At 37.1% G+C, this 22,077-nt stretch overlaps 1 long non-coding RNA gene across 2 annotated transcripts in view; it reads right to left on the minus strand.

Annotated features, from left to right (window-relative positions):
- LOC147825810 (uncharacterized) overlaps positions 1-16,364 on the minus strand; it is a 364,844-nt gene extending 348,480 nt beyond the window's left edge. For both annotated transcript variants that reach the window (XR_015440151.1, XR_015440150.1), the window contains exon 1: positions 15,970-16,364. This is a non-coding gene — a long non-coding RNA (uncharacterized LOC147825810). The remainder of the gene's footprint in view (positions 1-15,969) is intronic.
- Positions 16,365-22,077: the final 5,713 nt, after the last annotated feature.

Below are 22,077 nucleotides of genomic sequence, written 5' to 3' on the forward strand. Positions count from 1 at the left end.
AAGAGTGGCTGCTGCCAAGAAATCAACCAATAACAAATGCTGGTGGGGGTGTAGAGAGAAAGGAACCCTTCTCCATTGTTGGTGGGAGTGCAGACTGGTGCGACCACTGTGGAAGTCAGTATGGAGATACCTCAAAGAACTAGGACTACAGGTCCCATTTGACCCAGCTATTCCCCTGCTGGGGATCTTCCCCAAAGAATTAAAAGAATCATACCACAGCGATATATGTGCACCTATGTTTATTGCGGCACAGTTCGTAATAGCTAAAGCTTGGAAACAGCCCAAGTGCCCATCAACTGGAAACTGGATAAAAAAGATGTGGTTTTTTTATAAAATGGAGTACTATTCAGCCATAAAGAATGAGAAACTAGAGACATTTATAGCTAAATGGATGCATATTGAGGACATACTCTTAAGTGAAATAAATAGGACACACATGTATAAATACCAAATAGTTTCTCTAGTGTGAGAAATTAAAAGTGTAAATAAGGATGAAAATTATTAAAATGAATAATTGATAATTTGAAATAGGAAAAGGTCCAAAGGTGTAGGGGTGGCGGGAGGGGAAGGGGAAAGGGAAGAAGGGAAAGGAAAAATTATGAGAAAGAAAAAAAATGGAAACAAAGTCTATGTAAATAGGGAAAGGTGGAGGGGGTGAAGGGCGCACAGGTAATGGGGGAAAAAATAAGAACTAAGATACATCATGTTCAGGTACAAGCACCCAATGATAAATGTAAATGTATTGTATACCTAAAATGTACCAATAAATATATAAATTTTTAAAAATATGCTGAAATTCTAACATCTGTGAATATCACTTTATCTGGGATAAAGTTGTTAGGGTAGGCCCTAATCCAATTTGACTAGTGTCCTTATTAAAAGGAGAAATTTGAACACAGACAAGACTCTGTGAAGACACAGGGAGAACACTGTCTTTAAGTCAGGCAATACCTAAGGCTACTGAAAGTGAGAGAAAAGGCCCAGAACAGATCCTCTCCTCACAGCCCTAGGAAGGAACCAACCCTCCTGACATTCTAATTTCAGACTTCTAACTTGCAGGACTGTTTGACAATACAGTTCCCATGTCCAAGTCTCCCAATCTGATGTACTTTCTTGTGGTAATCCCAGGAAACTAATAAAGTATAAAGAGAAAAATATTAGGCCAAAGTGTAGCTGAGTGGCAGAACACATGTGGAAGACCCTAGGTTTAATGCTCAGCAGGAAAAAGAAAAAAAAATGGTACCAGTTTAAAACTTGACAGATGGCTCAAAACCAGACTACAATCACAGAGGTCTAGGTAAAGAGGCATTCAAAATATAATGCCAAATATATATATATATATATATATATATATATATATATATATATATAATGCCAAAGAACACATCTTTAAACGAAAACATTAGATTACCATCATAAACATGGATGTAGCATCCACTGTAAACTAAGCATTGTCTTAGGTGCTGGGGATACAAAGGTGAATATATCAGTCCCTGGCCCCAAGAAGTTATGTATCATCTGCCCCCAGTAAGTATTGTGCCAAGATAGTAGTAGGCAAGGTGCTTCTGAATCACAAACCAGTGGGAAGTGCTCCCAGAACAATCCAGCAATTTGGAGAAGACTTCCTAAAGAATGAGATGTCCAAGTTTATTGTTTCTTTCTCTTTTTTTTCATTAAGTTTATTGGTACATTTTAGGTATATAATAGGATGACATTCATCATTGGGAATATGTACCTTTACATGATATATCTTGGTTCTTATTTTTTTCCCCATTCCCCTGCCCTCCCTTCAACCCCTCCATCCCTCCCTATTTACAAAGACTTTGTTTCCATTTTTCCATTTTCTCTTATTTTTTCATTTCCCCTTATTTTTTCATTTCCCTTCTTTCCTTTCCCCTACCCTTACCAGTTCCCCTTCCCCTTTAGACCTTTTCTTCCTATTTCACATTACCTATTATACATTTTGAGAGATCTCTAAGTTTATTATTAAGGATGAGAAATTACTAGGGTGTGACAAAAGATACCTAGTTTCATAAAAAACATGAGGACCCCCTAGTACTCTGTTGCAGGTGTCTAATAGGATGTGATTTTTTTTTTTTTTACAAAGGAAAGAGGCATAACCTTCACACACAAACATAAAACACAAAAAGTTTGGCACCTCCAAAGCTGGAAAGAACTCAAAGAAATAATCAAAAGAGGCAGTAGCCACAGAGCAGAGGGGATCCTAGCCAGTGCAAGCTACTGACCTGGCATATGGAGACATGAAAATAGGACAAATGGGTTGGGGGGAATAACCTGTCATGTGGAAACTGCTTGTATTTGTTCTCAATATACATGAGACATTATACCACTGCCACTTTTGAAAATCTCCAGAAAAGTACACAGGATTTTGCAAGGACTCATGACAGCAAGTGAGAGCAGAGCCAGAGAAACCAGAGTAAAAATGTAAATAATAAGGATCACACAGGCTTGTTGGAAAAGGAATATACTGCCTCCATCCCTCTACCAATGTTTGCTCCAATGTGCATTTGCATTTACTTTATCTTGTGTTAATTTGTCATCATTATTGCTTACCAATATTTGTCTCTTGAAAGCAACCTATTTGGGAAATGATGATTTTGGCCACAAACAAAGCCACTTTAATGACTGCCATGAGTGTCAATCTAATAGGGATGACAGAGGCTGCTAGCGCAGGCACAGACAGGCACACACCAACCTCCTTTGTGTGGCAGCACTCTGTTGGGTCTAATGGAAGAGTTGGAGGTACTCTCCTTCTGTTTTCCTCATGATATTAATGTCTACATGAGGTTAATGAAACTGCTACTATGAGCCAACTGTGAGTGGCTTCCTGTATAATATCAGGCCACTTATGCGGAATCTTATGCAAACACTAGTGATCGTGATTCTTGTGATGGTTTTGTCTATAGTGTGTAATGTCAGATTTTTCTATTTTCTTCTAAGAGCCATTATCAGAGAACACCAAGAATCCAATCTGATGCAGATTCCTAGCAGCTGTGGAAGACTCCAGCAGGGAAGTAGTTAAGGATAGTGTCATGTCTGGTCATATCCTTTATGGTCTCCACTGTCCCCTGCTGGGCTGATGAAGGAGCAGGGTTCCAGCAACCCCCTGGGACATGGAAAGTACCAGAAGATAAAATATTAAGACTATTTATTATTCATTACCAGTTGCTATGTGCTTTTTTTTTGTACTGGGGATTGAACTCGGGACCTTGTGCTTGCAAAGCAAGCAGCGGAACAACTGAGCTAAATCTCTGGCCCCGCTATGTGCTTTTTTGATTAATACAACATCTGGAAGTCTTACCTAGAAACTTACCTAGGAACACAGGAAATGGGAGTGACAGACCTAGAACAAGGTGTAAGTCTGTCCAAATCAACTTTGATACATTCCTACAAGGAATGCTGTTTGGGACTACAGACAGGAGATGGACAAGGAACCCTTCCTGTGGGCACTAGTGGCTCAGTGGTTGCTTTATTCAGGTCACAAGAGGCTTATAACTCAAAGTTTATGCTCAAAAAAATACCAGGATGCTCAAATTATAATGCAAGCACATCTAACTAATTCTTTACTACTTGTAAACCATTTTATTATATCTCATTTAATCCTCACAAATATGTACCTTAGATGCATAAATATGCCACAATTGATTGAAGAAACTCACAATATGCTCAACATTATACTTGACACATAAAATGCATGGTTGGATTTCATCTTATCCTTATTATTATTTTCCCCTACCTCTAACTGATTAAACTGAGGCTCAGAAAGGTTAGGGAATTTTCCCAGAATCACAATGTACTAAGTAGCAGAGCTAAGGCTTGAACTCTGGCCCATCTGAGCACAGTGACCATTTCTCTCAACCACAAGGCATACTCCCTTTTTCTAAAGAAACTGTGACATTTTCACAGAATATACGAGAGTATTCTGACTTGCATAAAGGAAAGTTACTTGCTCAAGGACTCAAAAGTTGTATTTGGCAATTTAACATATGTGCGGAGTATTTTCACCAGGCTTTTGGCTCTCCTAAAGGGAGCACACTCAATGTCTTAAGAGTAAAATGTTTTTTATTACGATATGTATAAAGCAGCATTCACAAAATAGGTTTCCAGGAGACAGGTGGAGAAGAACTTGTGGAATTAGTCACTGTTCAAAAGCATTAGTGTCCAAAGATAAATTAATAGTAATGGGAAAGACTGATTACTTATGGAAACTGGAATGTAGCAAAAAAAAAAAATTATCTCTTTACAAATCTGAACCAGTACTCTCACTATAAATTAAAATTTATGATAAATTTCAAATAAATGGGATGGAAATCTATAACAGAAATTATATTACCAAAGAAAGGTACATACTTTGGGCATGTTTTGAACATAGGGACCTCTAAGAGATGGCTTCCCTTGCAGATTTTTTAATGGATTCATTTCTTATTTAAACTGTTTTAAAGAAGAAATGTAATGCCTTTCAATCACTTTTTTAAGAACTGGACTGTGAGGAAGGTATCTCCAGCACTCTCTACAGATGTGGTCAATGTCAGTGTCTGACACATAAGGACATAGCAATAAATAAATATAGTATCTAAATAAAAATCTAATGAGTTGTGGATAGAAGTCAAACTTGGGACCATGACAAATCAACAAATCACAGCTTAGCTATAATTATGAAAAACATAAAATCAGAATGAAAAAGAAGGCCTTTATGAATATGAACTTTCTGTGCATTTTTTATGTGCATCTCAGGGTATGCTTTGTATTTAAAATAAATAGTAAAAAATTTAAATAACATAAATAGCATAGTGTTTCTTAAAGTTACATACACAGGGAATTTTTTTAAAATTATTGGAGATCTTGCTATTTTAAAACAAAACTATAGTTTATCATTTCACTTTCTAAAATAAGACATATTGTTCCTCACTTCTTATAGGATTATTTTTAAATTTATACTTTTGTGCAAATGTTTATTTCTTAAATCCAATCTTTCAAAGCAAGAAAGTGTAATTAAAGAGTTTGCCTTAAATTTACACTCACCTGCTGTGCAAGGACTTTGTCCTGTCTGTGTCCACAGCATGAACAAAGACACACTTGCTCACTCAACACCATTGACCAGGAAAGTTACCTCCATCTAATAAACCATTATGGGTCACTAAAGTATAATGAGCAGTCAGGGTTGCTAAATGTCCAGGAACTAAAAAGGAGCTCTCTTATCTATTGTGAGATGCCTTTATTGTGGGGGAAAGGGGAGCCATCTTGGCAAATAATGGACAACCTTAACTCCCAGTCTCTACCCTCCCAAACCAGTGCCATCTTTTGGCCAATCAAGAAACGTAATGTTATATAACATACCATATTCCCTTCTCCCCTTGTCATTTCTGCTACCTCTTTCCCAGTATGATGAATGTAATCCTTTCCCTTATCTGCAACAATGAGTGTCTTGGCCAAGAAACAAACATAGCTATTGTTTTGGTTGTCTCTTGAGGTGTGTAGAAACTAAGAGTTAGTAGCAGGTCCCTACAGAAGAGATAAAAGCAGGTCAAAGTACTCACTACCTTTGATTGGTCCATGGACCCCAAAACAGACCAGTAGACTAGGGGGTTGAAGGGTGTCAAACAAAGCTTTTTCTCTCTCTCTCCCAACAAAAGTGCTTTTGAAACCCAGCCAACATAGTCCCTATCCACAAGGCCAGAGGAAGGGTTCAGCCTCCATTTCTGTTACATACAAGGATAACTTGAACATGAAGTATAAGCTTTTGTCTAGGTGAGTACAAATCTTTTCTCCTAGAAAAGAGCACTGAAGGAGATGTTCATAGTTTTAGAAATCCTTAAGAAGTAAAATTAACCCAGCATCATAAAGAAGGAACTCCATAACTTAGAGACACTAAGGCCAAGATTTCACTGTACACTAGCTGTGAGCTGGGAGAAAAGCTTGATGAGGATTCTTTTGCCCACTGTGTGGACTCAAGCTAGAATATCACTGGAGCAAAAACTATTGCATGGTCAGAACACTCCAGCCAGATCTATGAAGGTTAGTTTCAGCCTGTCTTGTCAAGGAGTCTAGCACAGCAAGTAAGATACATCGTTCCCTTATAAAGTGGAGTTAGTGCTCCTTTGTTCTAACTTTATAATGCATAAATGTTGAGCATCATTATTTCACTGGAATAAATGCAGTGGAGCTTTAAACAGAAATGGGCTATGAAGAGTAGACCTAGATTCAGCAGACCTGGGTTCCCCTGCACCGCTATCTATCAAGTTTCCAGCTCCCTTTTGGCTCTTTCTTTCTTCACCTGAAAGCCAAAGTGATTGGAAGAGGGATAGATTGGTAGCCCCAGGGCTGAATGTTCAGTGTTTCTCAAAAAGTTAACTTTCATCACACTCAGTGAGGTATGTGCTCTCTTTGTGACCAGAGTACCATTACATTTGTCTCATATTTTGTCCTCCTTACACAGTTATGAACTGCTATCCCTGAAAACACATTAGCTCAAAATTAAGGAGTCTCAAAGGATCTTTCCCAGGCTTTAAAGAAAAAAAATTCTACAATGTTCTGACATAAGGTAGCAACAGCTAATGTTTCCTCTTTACCTCTCAGATAGCTCAGCTTGAGCTGCATTTTGAAAATGAAGAAAGATTCTGGTACCTTGCACAGACTGAGGAAATCACCCCTGCACCACTCACAGTTGGAGGAGCCTGCAAACGAGTTGCACTCACCCGAGGCTGACTCCACATCTGCAGATTCTGCCTCTTGGCCACAGCCACCCACAAACTCCAAATGCATTCTGTGTTTTGTTTCCCCTCCACACAGTTCAGCAGAGGAGCCAACTAACCAAGCAACCTGATTAAAGACTTAACTAAACAAAACCCAAGAACAGAAAGTGAGCACCTGAGAGTCAACAGCTCCAGGGAAAAGTAACTGACCTGGCCCACAGCACTAGCCCCAAGAAAAGCTCACCACAGGAAACTACAAAAATAACATGAGGATTTACTCCAAAAGTGACTCCTTCACAGCAAGCTAGTGTAGGAGAAGAAACCCAGTGCAGCATTCACCATATTCCCAGAGAGTGTTTAATCAGGCTCCATTTGGGGAAGGGGTTAAAATGGAGCCACAGAATAATTCCACTTCAGGGTTTCCAGTGTTACTCTCCCAAAGTGACTATGATAGCCAGGGAGAGTATGGGGTAGACATAGACCCCCTGAGCAGTTTAAACTCAGGCTGAAAGGACATTGGCTCTGTCCCTCTTAGGGAGAAACCAGGCCCAGCAAGTATGGTTTTCAGAGGAGACTGGATCTGAAAGTGTTGGTAGTAAGTCCAGCAGTCTGCTTGAACCCCTGCCCCATAGCCTATATCCAGCAGAAACCAGAGAACTGATTGCTTTTCCTACCTACCATACCTCAGTTTCAACAGTTACCACAGTCTGGACTGTATGGACAGAGGAGACCCCGGAGTAGGGAGGGTGCCTCACAAACCCACAGGCCAGAGAATCTAATCAGAGGAAATCATGACTTGCTGGATTCCAAGACTACAGACTCTGAAAAGAAACCACTCATTCAAAAATACAGAAGAATTTTTTAATCAACTCAATTTTTTTCTCTTTATTTTTTCCTTCCTTGATTTTTTTGGGGGGGAGTTCGATGTTTATTATTTTTCCTCCTTTTAGCCATTTTTTCCATCTTAATTTTCTTCTTTTCAATTATTTTGCTCTGGTTTTTTATTGCTCTTGTTAATTTTTTTGTTACTATTATCTAATACTATTAATTTCTTTTTACCCTTCAACAGGATCCTGTATCTCACTCTTCTCTCCTCCTTCTCTTCTTCTATTGATGGATATCTCTAATTTTACTTTTCTCATTCTCCTGTTCCCCACACCCTCCATCTTTTCTAGTACAACCATTAGGTTTTATGCATCTTTAGATAATTAACTCTATGCTATTAGTATTGAATGCCATTTTATTGTTAGTAGAAGTAAAGTTCTTCCATTCAGTAGATATAGTCTATAGGTCAATATTTAGTTTATATTAGTGGTTTTTGGGGGGTTTTTAGAGTTTTTGGTTTTTTGTTTTTTGGTCTTTTGTTTTGTTTTGTTTGCCATACTGGGGATCGAACTCAGGACTTCACGCCTACAAGGCAGGCACAGTTCCACTGAGCTAAATCCCCAGCCCTGTATTAGTGTTTATACTAAAAATAGAAGAAGAACATTTTTCTATGGTCAAGGATAGTAAATTATTGGTTCTTAGAGTATGTCAATATCCAGTTAATCTTGATGTTATTATTGTTGTTGATTTTATTCCTATGGCCAAGGTAACATAGTTGTTGCTGTTATTAGTTTCCTGTGTATGCCTATATCTAAATTGCCTTTGTGTCAACGATACTGTGGCTCATTTTCAGAGAACTGGATACTGGTCCAAATATACTGCAGCCTCCTCTCCCAAATAAACAAAGGCGGCTGGATGTTGGGACAGAGACAAAGGTTTATAGTTAGCCATGCCCAGAGGGCATCCCTGAAAAGCAGATGTGAACTAAAAAGATCACCATACTAGCAAAAATGTCTTCCATGATAAGCAACATGCAAACCTCAGCCCAAAAAAACAAAAAATAGAGACATAAGAGGACAAAGTAATAAAACCTTTCAAAAACTCCCAACACCCCCAAGGCTAATCCACAGAGCCCAGAGGTGATGGGGAGGAAATCAAAAACCACACAGATGAATTATTTGAAAGGATAACAGAGAAGATATTTTTTTAAAAGAACAGAAGAATAATGTGCTTAATGAGCACAAAGAAAATATAACTAAACAGATAATGGGGTTAATACAAGACAGAGAGTCTACAAAATACACTAATAAAAAGCTACTTGAGCAAAACAAAATGATACAAAATGAATTCTCAGAACAGAAAAAAGTCCATAAAAAGGTACCAATCAGAAGTTCAGGAGATAAAAAAATTCAATAATAAGTATAGGCAGCAGATGGGAACAATGTGAGGACAGTGTCAGAACTTGAAGATAGACCTATTTTTGGTGACCAGTTACACAGAGAGACCTTAGAAATGACAATAGAACATGAAAAATGGATCCAATAGCTGCTAGATGATGTAAAGCAGACTAAGATTAATGGCAGTTATTGAAAAATCAGAAGATACCACAAGTAGCATTTTAAAAAACCTGAAATAATTGCAAAAAACTTTCCAAATACGAGGAAAGAATTTAACAGATAGATAAGTAAGGCATACAGAACCCCAAAAAGCCACGCTCAGAAAAGAATCTCTCCATAATACATCATAGGCAAAATCCCAGATGCCCAAAACAAGAACAGAATCTTTTTTTTTTTTGGTACCGAGGATCGAACTTGGGTCCTTGTGCTTGTGAGGCAGGCGGTGGAACCACTGAGCTAAATCCCCTAGAATCTTAAAAATGTTAAGAGAAAAGCAACAAATCAAATATAAAGGTCAGGGCTGGGAATTTGGCTCAGTGGTTCCACCTCCTGCCTCACAAGCACAAGGACCCAAGTTCGATCACCAGTACCAAAAAAAATATATACATATAAAGGTAAACCCATTAGAACTACAGCAGACTTGTCAACACAGCATTAAAAGCCAGAAGAGAGTGGAATGAAGTGTTTCAAGCTCTAACATAAAATAACTTCTCACCCAAACTGATATATCCTGCAAAACTATCTTCCAAAATTATGAAGTAAAAAAATATTTCCATGATAAAGACCACCTAAAGAAATTCATGATAGCAAAACTAGCACTCAAAAAAATTCTCAAGGATATCTTAGACACAATGAAGCTAACAATGCCAAAAGGTCCAGTAAAATGAATATGCCACGTAGGGTGAGCTTTTAAGTAGAATGAAGTGAAAGGAATGAGCAGCAGGAAAACAATGCACTGAAAGCAATAAGTCAATACCTTTCAGTAATTACTCTCAATGTAAATGGTCTCAATTCCCCAATCAAAAGACACAGATTGGCAAGATTGATCAAGAAATAAAATCCAATGGTATGCTATATACAAGAAACACATTTACCCCAAAATAAATTCATAGACTAAAAATCACAAGGATGGAAAACAATATTTCATGTAATGGGAACACCAAAAAAGCAGAAGTAGCTATCCTATTTTCAGACAAAGTGAATTTCAAGCAAAAACTGACCAGAAAGGGCAAAAAAGGTCACTACGTATTGGTTAAAGGAACAATTCAACAGAAAGAGATAATTATTAACATATATGCATGAAACAATAGCTCACCCAGCTTTAAAGAACAAGTACTACTGGACATAAAAGATTAGATAAACATCAACACAATTATAGTAGGGGACCTCAATGCCCAATTATTACCAATAGATCAACTAGACAAAAAATCATTAAAGAAATATCAGAGCTCAATAAAACCTTCAAATAAATAAATTTAATGGACATCTACAGAGTGTTCCATCCAACAACAGGATACACATCCCTCTCAGTAGCATATGGAACTTTCCCTAAAAGAGACAACATACTATCTCATAAGGCATGCTTAAGTAAACTCAGAATAATCAAAATTATCCCATGCATATATCAGATCATAGTGCATGAAGCTAGAATTCAATGCCAAAAGAAACTACAGAAATTATGCAAATGAATGGAAATTAACCAATACATTCTTGAGTAATTAATAGGTCACAGAAGAAATCAAGGAAGAAATAAGACAGTTCTTAGAAGGAAACAATAATCCCAGTACAACACACAAGAATTGAGACAAAATGAAAGCAGTCCTAAGAGGGAAATTTATAGCTATGAATTCCTACATCAGAAAAAGAGACTGAGCCCAAATAAATAACATAATGATGCACTCAAGGTCCTAGAAAAATAGGAACAATCAAATCCACAGCTAGTACAGGAAAGGAAATTATAAATATCAGAGCAGAAATTAATGAAATGGAGACTAAAAGAACAATTCAAAGAAAGAATTAACTGAAATGCTGCCTCTTGAAATGAATAAAGAAAATGGACAAACTATTAGCCAATCTTACCCCCCCAAAAAGAAAAGAAAAGTCCCAAAGCAATGCAATTAAAAATTTTAAAAGGTAAACTCACAATGGACATCACCAAAATCCAAAAGATTAGTAACCACTTACAATATTTGTACTCTAATAAATTGGAGAATTCAGAAGAAATGGATAGATTCCTAAATACATAAGAATTATCAAAACTGAATCAAGAAGATATAAAAACCCTAAATAATCCAATAATAGGCAGTGAAATTGAAGCAGCAATTTTAAAAACCTACCAATTAAGAAAAGCCCAGGTCCTGATAGATTCACTGGTGAATTCTACAAGACTTCAGGCAAAATCTGACATCAATATTCCTCAAACTCTTTAATGAAATTGAAAGAGAAAGAGCACTCCCAAAATCATTCCTTAAAGATAGCATTACCATGATTCCAAAATCAGATTTGAACCAAAAAAGAAAACTATTGGCCAATCTCTTTAGTGAACACAGATACACAAATCCTCAACAAGATATTGCCAAATACAATTCAATAAATCATCAAAAAGATCATACATCAGGAGCCGGGGATTTAGCTCAGTGGTTATGCCACCTGCCTCACAAGCTCAAGGTCCTGAGTTCAATCCCTGGTACCAAAAAAAAAAAATAAAGAAAGATCATACTTCAAGACCAAGTAGGCTTCCTCCCAAGGATGGTTCAACATACACAAATTAATAAATGTAATATATCACATAAACAGAAGCAAGAACAAAAATCACATAATCATGACAATAGATGCAGAAAAAGACTGACAAAATCCAACATCTGTTCGTGATAAAAATCCTGAAGAAGGGCTGGCAATTTAGCTCAGTGGTGCGGATACCTGCCTTGCAAGTACAAGGCCTTGAGTTCGATCCCCAGTACCAAAAGAAAAAAAAAAAGTCCTGAAGAAAATAAGTATAGAAGGACCTTATCTCAATCTGACAAAAGATATTTATAACAAAGCTTTTACCAACATTATATTAAAAGCAGAAAACTGAACGCTTTCCCTCTAAAGTCAGGAACATGACAAGACAGTCTACTGCCACTACTCCTGTTTTACAGAGTATCAGAAACAATAGCCAGAGGAATCAGGCAAGGGGAAGAAACAAAAGGGATATGTACATGAAAAAATTAAATTATCATTATTTTCAGATGACACGATCATCTACATAGAAAACCAAAAAAATTCCACCAAAAGACTCCAAAATTAATATCCAAACAAAGCAATGTAACAGGATAAAAAAATCAACACACAAAAATTAATAATGTTCCTATACACCAATAACAAATTCACTGAGAAAGAAACTAGGAAATCCATACCATTCAAAATAGCAGAAAGAAAAATTAAATAATTGGGAATTAATTTAACCAAGGAAGTAAAACTTCTCTACAGTGAAAATTACAGTACTCTTAGAAAGGAGATTGAAGAGGACACCAGAAAATGGAAAGATATTATTTGTTCCTGGATAGGCAGAACCAATATAGCCAAAATACTTTCAAAACTAATATACAGATTGAATGCAATCCCAATCAAAATACCAATAGTATTCCTCAAAACCTACAGAAAACAATCCTAAAATTCATATGAAACTGGAAGAGACCCAGAATAGTAAAAGCAAGCCTGAGTAACAAAAGCAAATCGGTAAAACTCTTGAAGACATAGCTATAGGCAAGAATTTTCTGAATAGAATCCCATGGCACAAGAAATAGTACCAAGAATCTACAAAGGGGATCATATCAAACTAAAAACCTTCTGCACAACAAAGGAGACAACCAACAAAGAAAAGAGACAACCTACGGAATAGGGGAAAAAAATTGCCAGCTATTCCCCAAAGGACTAATATCCGGAATATATAAAGAACAAAAAAATTAGATGCCTTCCCAAATATAAGACCCAATCAAAATGGGCAACAGAAATGAATAAATATTTCTTAGAAGAAGTACAATTGGCCAATAAATACATAGTTCAACATTGCTGGCCATTAGAGATATGCAAATTAAAACAACAATGAAATTCCGTTTTACCCCAGAAAGAATGGCTCTCATCAAGAAATCAAATAATAACAAATGCTGGCAAAGCAGCAGAGGGAAAAGGAACCCATCTACACTGTTGGTAGGATGGTAAACTAGTACAACCACTATGGAAATCAGTATAGAGATTCCTCAAACGACTAAAACTAGATATTCCATTTGACCGAGCTATTCCCTTTTTAGTTATCTTCATGAAAGAGTTAAAGACATCATATCACAGTGATACATGCATAGTCATGTTTATAGAAGCACAATTCATAATAGCTAAATCTTAGAAGCAGCCTATATGTCCAGCAACAGATGAATGGATAAAGAAAATGTGGTACTTATGCACAATGAAGAGCTAGTCTGACATGAGTAGCATAAATTTCAGTCATTTCTAGGAAAATGGATGCACCTTGAGACTTGAAATAAATCAGCCACACAAGTTTAAATACTGCATAGTTTCTCTTAGATGAGAAACTCAAAATATAAATAAAGAGCAAAATACAAGATAAATAATAAGAAGTAGGAAGATAGATTTGTTTTCAAATTGTAAGGAGATCAAGAGAAGAAGTGGGCAAGAGGGGAAGAAAATGGGATGAAAAAAATAATTGAGATGTGTTATGTACATGTACCAACTCCCCACAAGGAATGTAATCATTATGTACAGCAGGCACGTATTAATAAAAAGAAACCTGAAGAAAAAAAGAAAATGGAGAAAGACATGAAGGCAGCCTGGCAGGAAGAAGGGATAGCATTCATTAAAGTGGACACTGTGGAGTTTCATGCCATGTTCTAGAAGTACAAGCCATTAGGTGTGATTAGTGAGAAGGCCAAGGAAGAGGAGGAAAATAAAAATAGAGGTGAAATACACAGCAAGAGGACTTATGATTTAACCAAAGACCCTGCACTTTGTCCTGAAAACTGGAGGGAGACTAAAGAAGAAGTAAAGGGCATGGAAAGTTTTTAACTTGTTAAATTTTCACATTAAGGACATCCTTCGAGAGGCTGGATAAGTACTTTCCCTGCCAGCAAAAAAATACTTTCCTTCTCCAGAAGAAAAATGAGTTGGTGTAGATCAAGTGTTCACAATTTTGTTTGCCATAAGAATCACCTGAGAAATTGTTTTTTTAAAAAAACAAAAAAAAAAAGCAGATAATCGAGCCTCACACCAAGAGATTTTTATTTAATTGATGAGGGGACAGGGAAGGGGTAGGTGGGAGTATGAAAGTGTGAGTCACCTAAGGATCCTTCTTGCTCTTAAATACTATCATCTGTGCCAAGGGAAGTTTGCACCTTGCAAAGAATGAGATGCCATTTCCTTTGCATTTTCAGAAAACAAGATCTGGAGAGGGGTTTGGAAAATACTTCCAAAATAATTTATATCTCTCTTTTTCTTTAACTGAGTTTCACTGAGTGTATCCAGTTTCTCCCCGAAAAAGCAAAGTTGATTTCATTGAACAAACTTCCATTTTAAAATTTCACAAATCTTTGATATGTAAAAGAAAGTACCAGCACCTCACAAATAAATGGAATGATAAGCAAAACTTACCAATCAGTTAACAAACATATATAAAATATTAGTCCATATATTGTTCAAAATGGGTCATCCCAATATTCCTGCTCATTTTCTGCCCCTATCTTCCCCTAGCCTGAACCTGAGACTGTTTGTTTGCTTGCATTAAAGCTAGTATTTATTGAGTACTTTGTACAGGCCAGGTATTGTGCCCAAGACTTTACCAGTAAATTAGTATTTGTTACCATTTTTTAATGAAGAAAGCAAAGAGACACAACTCAGAAACACAGAGCTAAAAGAACACTGACAGAAAAAAATGGAAATAGAGCTTTTGCAAACACAAAAGGGAACAAGCGTTGAGGGAGCAGGAGGAATAGGAGAGGAAGGGAATGAAAAAGGAATTACGATGTTTTACGCACATGTACAAACTCCCCATGATAAATGGAGGCATTATGTACTGTAAATATGTACTACTAAAATAAAAAGATTTTAAAAAGAAGCAGTAGGGCCTCACTCACTCACTATTACTCTACACTAATCTGCTATCGCTCCCCTGCTTCCTAATTACACTTCGTCTCCCACCCTGACTTGCGGAGCCAGATTCTACTCTGAGTTCAACCAAGGAATGTGAAGAAATGGATCACTTTGTCCTCAAGCTGGGGCCAGCCTTACGATTACTGTGGGTAGGGTGCCCTCTGCTGTGTAAGGAAGTGAGACCTGGGTTAAAAACCAAGGACAGGAAAGTTCACTTCTTGCACAGAAAAAACCTAAACTTAAAATGAATTTATCCCTTTTTAACAAAGATCTGTGCCGCCCATCATAAAGAAAACACTCCTTCTCCATAGGAGAACCAATCCAAAAGGGATACAATCCCGACTTATCAATCTCCATTTTCAGGAATGATTATGTCTAAATTCAAACCATGGAATCATCATAATGCCCTGAAATTAGTCCCCACTCCTCCGGTTACATGTCGTTATCTTCCTGTGTTTGCACAGTTCACAATGAACTTTTGTGGCTGTTGTTTTCTTTCAAAACTATGTGAGAAGAAATATATCTCTTTTCTTAGACATTATTGTGATTTTTGAGCTTGCTGCTAAAAGCACACAGCCGTGGATGCTTGCTTTCTTTACTCAGAAATTATAAAACATTTAGGGACTCCCGGGGCAAGTTAATCATAAAATATTCAGCAACATCTGTGTCATATTTACTGACAAAGTAGACCCAGAAAATATGGCGCCTATATCTCAGGCTACCCAGCATCACGTGGTAGACCATTAGACTGTGGCTGGAAGGCACTGTTTTATGGTTTCTCTCTCTCTCCCTCTCTCTCTCTCTCCCTCCTCACCTCCCTCTGGCAGCTTTTCTCTTTAGCTCCTTACACTCATGCGCCACCAGTGCAAGCTGAGGAGCGAGTTTGTACTCACCTTCCTGGAGCAAAGTAATTTCTAACAAAGGCAGCCTGGTCATGTAGGAGTGGGATTGTAATAATCTCCTCAGGAATTTACACAGGTGAGTCATGGCGGGGTAGGGAAAAGTAAGCACAGTCACAGCCCCGAGAGAGACTGACCTTGGAGAGAGCGAGAGCAACTCCTGCCTTCCTGGATTCCAGCACACAAGCAACATGCACACATGTATACAGAAGCTTCCAATCACTTTGCCCCAGAAACTGACAGGATTCCCGAGAATCCTAGAGAGGATAACAGGCTGGCAGTTGGGACAGAAGAGTTTTTTTGAGGCAGTGTCTCAATAAACACTCAATCATCACCTTCTGCCAGGCTCAGTGCAAGGCTCTGCCTCCATGTGACCCGCCAGGTACCTCTTTGCCCCTCAGTGTTTTTGTATGGGGTGGGCTTCGGTGGAGGAGGAGAGAGATAAGGCATCGACATGGAGAGCTGTAGGAATTCAGCTACACTGAATTCCTGGCACAGGATTCTGGCAAATAGCCCTGTCCACTCGATTCTCACTCCAACCATGCTTATTTTAGAAAGTTCCTCAGGAAGCTATCACGTGTCCCTTTCAGAAAGCTCCGGGTTAGATATTTGATAAGCAGAATGACCGCACATCTTGTTTGTTTTTGATAGTCCCAATTTACACCTGATACCCTGGCTATTTTATTAATAACATAACCTTTCACTCAAAAATGTCTCTGTTATACAGTCCCTTACAGATTTACTGTAACTTTAATACATCCTCATTGAAGATTTCAGGGCCTCTAGGATCTTCCCTACAAAAATCTCCCCAATTATTTTCTGATTCCCAGCTGCAAGGTCACACAGTTTTCCTCCTTTCCTGCTCTATTCCTCCAGGACCTCCAGAGAGACACTGCATGAAGACCTCTTGTCCTGCTACCTGCCCCTCCCATCACCAAGGATGTCACCTACGGGTGCCACCACCAAGCCCTGGCACACATTTCTGCATATTAAAGGGACATGGTCAAACATACTTCCTGATGCCACACTTGCACAAGAGGCCTCAGAAACAAAGTCAACTCAGGGTCTCAATAACTCCACTTCCTCACATAACATCTATTCTCACTGCTCATTGACCCTATTAAAGAAACTTCCGAGTATTTCTTAGCCTACCATCTTTGGGGGTACTTTAGTTTTCTTTTGACTGTTGCTGCAACTAAAAATTAGATTTCATATAAAACCAGTGGTGTGCCACTTGCAAGAGCCAAATGTTTAAGATTTTAAGAATTTTGTAACTGTTGAATATAGCTATTATTAAACTTTAAATTATATAAACCTACACCTGAATAAATTCCATTAAAAACAAAAGCAATAATTAGATTGTGGTAATGGTTCTACAATTCCATAAACATATTAAAATTCATAGAATTGTATAGTTGGACTATGGGAAGGGTGAATTTTATGGCATGTAAATTATGTTCCAATAAAACTTTTTAAAATGTTAAGGTAATACTCAAAACTTGCCACTTGCTAATTATTTTATTATAATTTACTATGATCTATGCTTTTGAGGGTTTTCTTCCAGTACTGAGGATTGAATCCAGGGCCTTCAAACTGAATGACATCTCCAGCTCTTTTTATTTTTTATTTTGAGACAAGTTCTCCCTGAGTCACTAAACTGCCCAGGCTAGGCTCAAATTTGTAATCTTCCTGCCTCTACCTCCCAGGTATTACATGTGCTCACCACTTACATCTATAATAGCTTCAGGGCAGAAATAGCTAAAGGAATTCTATTGCATAGCTCTTCCCAGATCCACATAACATCCCTTTGGTGGATTGCACTAAACCACAATGTGAATTTGACACCACAGAAATAGGTAAAGATTACAAAATCAAGGCTTGGTTCATTGATTACCTGGACTTAAAAAACTAGCATAATCATTATGGAAATCAGTACAGAGATTCTTCAAAAAATTAAAACTAGAAATTCCCTTCAATCCAGCTAGTTAACTTCCAGAATCTCCCCAAAAGAATTAAAGACATCATATTATGGTGATACATGCATATCCATATTTATATAACCACAATTCATAATAGCTCAATCTTGGAAGTAGCCTTATGTCCATCAACAGATAAATGGATAAAGAAAATGTGACATTTATACACAATGGAATACTAGTCTGGTATAAGAAGGATAAACTTGAATCATTTGTAGGAAAATGGATGCACCTTGAGACCATAAAATTAAGTGAAATAAATCAGACACACAAGTTTAAATATTGCATGGTTTCTCATATACGAGAAAAACAAATATAAATGAAGACGAAAATAACAGATAGATAATAGGAAAAGGGTAACTAGGTCTTTTGCAAAAGGGAAGAGGACTAAGACATGAAGGGAGGGAGAAAGAAGGGGAGGGGAAAAGGGATGAAAAAAGGAATTAAAATATGTTATGAACATGTACCAACTCCCCACAAGGAATGTAGTCATTATGTACTACAAACATGTACTAATAAAAGAAAAACTGAAAAAAAAAAGTAGCTAGGCACAATGGCACACACCTGTAATCTCAGCTACTGAGGAGGCTGAGGCAGGAGGAACAAAAATTTGAAGCCAGCCTGGACAATTTAGCAAGATCATGTGTCAAAATATTTTTTTAAAGGCTGGGATATAGCTCAGTGGAAAATCACTTGTCTAACATGTGAGACACCCTAGGGTTGATCCGTAGTATGACAAACAAACAAAAGAGTGATGAAGGAAATGTTAATGATGCAGATTAAATTTAATCATATTATACCTGCTGCTTTTACAATGGTAACATAACATTGAAAAAATGTTCTTCTAGTATTTGAAAACTACTATCCCAACTCAGAAGAAGTACTCATGTCATTGCCGAATAAGTGAAGTTATATATGAATGTTGGTTGACATTTTCATTTATCATAATGAAGCAACAATGAAAGTGAAACAATGAAGATGCATCTCAGATGTGAAGGTGTATCTTCACAACCATGCTTTTAATCCATTTATGGTTATGTGACCCTGTTGTCAATGATAGATTTATAAAAAGTGATAGGGAGTTGAGTAAGAAATAGCAAGTCATACAGAGTCATACATTTTATATTTAAGGAATATTTGCATATTTTATGCTACTATGCTTAATGCCAGAAACATGTATAATATACATACATGAATATACTTTATACTGTTAAACACTACCAGCACACTTAAAGTTCTCATCTCTGGGGTTCCCTTGAAAGATAAATCTAGTAATATTGCCTATGTACCTACCTAGTGATAGAGTTGGGTAAACTCAAGGTAACATCTTATCCTCCATTAGTCAATTTCAGAGTCTCCAGCTCATGCACACTCCCTGCCACCTCCTATTGTTTTACACTCAGCTTCTCTTGTTATCATCACCTCCCTGACTCTTGTAGGCTTCTGAGTTTACACCCTCTCTTGCTGGCTCTCTACTTGGAATTCAAACATTAGGCCATAAAATTCTGACCTGACCATGGGTAAGTGAAACAGACACTAACAGTATAGACTTCTTGTGGTACACTAATAGCCCTCAAAGAAATCCACAACCTAATCCCTTAATTTACCTTTCATGAAAAGGGACTGTGCAGGTGTGATTAAGAAGAGTCTAGAGCTGGGGAGGCAGTCCCTGGTTTATCCAGGATCCTTCTCAGAGGGAGGCAAGAGAACCAGAGTCTGAAAAGGGAGATGTAAAGACAGAAGCAGTGACTGGAATGGTGTGTTTTGAAGATTCCATGAACCCAGGAATATTGTCAGCCTCAAGAAGCTAAAGAAAGCAAAGAAACTTTCTCAGGAACCTCAAAAGGAGCACAGCCCTCTTGACACTGATTTTATTTCCTTAAGACTCATTTTAGATTTACAAGATAATAAATTTGTGTTGTTTTAAGTCACCAAGTATATGGTGTTTGATATAGCAGCAATGGGTAATGAATATGCCTACCATTACCTTTCCTTAACATATATTTTTCCCTCTGCCCAAATGCTCCTCTTCTCTAACCAATCATATTCCCACAGGAAGTTTTGTAACAAGACTCTTCAAACTAAGAACTGCATTTTTGCTTAAAATATTGACTTCAAGTCTATGACGAACAGAAGCTCAGGAAAGAACAAGCAGGGAGTCCAAACCCCGGACAAGCTCCTGTCCCTTCATCTTATGGTTACATCTGATGTTGTTCCATATCCTCTTTGTTCTCACTAAGAAAGAAGTGATGGGGGAATGATAGCATCTTATGCAAATAAACCCCAACTTCCTTCCAATCTGGCGGTACATTGTCCCTCCTCAGGTTATCCCATTTCCTTTTTGCCATCCCAGTTTTCATTCTTTGTCTTCCCTCCCACTTTGTCTTCACAGGCCACCAATCTGGTGTTTGAGCTCTTGGTTTACTGCTGTCATTTCCTACACTCGATCAAAGTGTTCCTTTCTGCTACAGTATCTCCACAGGCTTATGACTCAGAATTAAAACTCCCCTTGGACTAGCCTTGGAACCTCTTCATTGTTCACGGAAACTACACTTACTCGAATGCCCTGGTCCAGTCTCAACTCAGCAACAAAGAATTTAAGTACCTATAGACCATGAAAATGAATAGGACCATGTCTTCTTTGTTAATGGATGTATTTGAGAATTCAGGTTCATATTTTTCTAAATAATAACATTGTAAATAAATGTACCATGTTGTGCATTAAACACATCATTTACCTGTAACATAACTAAGCTACAGAATTCCCCTGCCATCAAGATCATAGAGTGGTATTATGGTTCAGCTCTAGAATGTTCCCCCAGACTCTCCTGTGCTCAGGGCAGGGTTTTGGAAGGTGATGGGGGCGGGGGGGGGGGGCTGTATACTCATCAGTGGATTCATGTGATCATAGAAGGTGAATCAGCATTTTTCTCCCCTTGAAATCCTGCCTAGAGTCATAAAATAGAATTGTCCACCAACATGTCCAGCTCCTAAAGAACTTTCTTTAGCAATTCTACCCTTCTTTTCAGAAAGAGAGGAGCAGCCACTTGTCTGATTGAGATTGGAGTAAAAATTCACAGCTCAGACATAATCTCTAGCTGAGTCTAGAGAATCAGGCTGAGACTAAAAACTGCAGAGCTGTGAAGTTAGGAAGAATGTTATTAAGTGTTTCTTTTACTCAGCATGGAGGAAATTTGAAGAAGAAATGAAATTGACAATTACTGAAGAAAACAGAAGCATTCCATGTATATACTCCAATATGGTATATATTTGTATTTGCATTTTGCCCTTTAATCTAAAATGGGATAGTATACCATATTTAAATCTCCAGATTACTTTTTTACTTAACAATCTATCTGAATACTTCTTCTATCATAGAAAACAACACTATAAATTGAATTGTATATTGTATGTTATGTTATTACCCACTAGACTGAAGTATTTATGAGGGCAGAATTAGTTCAATCAGAACTTAAAAAATAACTGAAACAGCTAGAATTGTCAAAGGCAAGAAGACTTGAGCATTGTTATACATTACTAATTACATTGACTAAACCATTCTTCAGACATTCTTAGCAGAAGTATCAAGTCCCTTCAAATATTCATAAGCTTTAGCATAACAATTTGATTTCTAGTAATTTATCCTAAGGAAATAACTCATATTCTATAGATCTCTGGATAAAAATAATTACAAGAATAGAAGTAATTTATATGTCAAAAATCAGAAGATAAATAAAATATAATCAAATTTTATGCCACTATAAAATTTGATTTATAAATGTATTACAGTTCTATTGATTTGGTTATAATATATTTAGTGAAAAAGAAATATGACACCAAATATCATTTAACTACATTTTTACAAAAGGATGTTGCTCTACATTAAACAAAGGATTAGAAAGATATGTGTCAAAATATTCTGTTCTTTTAACAATAGTTTTCTCCTATACAATGGGTGATCAAAGAGTATGGTGAATGTTTAAATTAAGAAAAACTTATTACAGTAAAAAACAGTGCCAAAAACAATGGAATAAGCGTGTTCAAAGCAAGGAGATTTTAAGTGACTTATGGGAGGTTGATGGCAATGTGGCTTTTACTATAATAAATTTTTTAAGCATTCACTATA

The sequence above is a fragment of the Heterocephalus glaber genome, unplaced genomic scaffold (genome assembly GCF_053883595.1).
Source record: "Heterocephalus glaber isolate CG9 unplaced genomic scaffold, H.glaber_assembly_v1.0 deba00001481, whole genome shotgun sequence".
Classification (NCBI taxonomy): Eukaryota; Metazoa; Chordata; class Mammalia; order Rodentia; family Bathyergidae; genus Heterocephalus; species Heterocephalus glaber.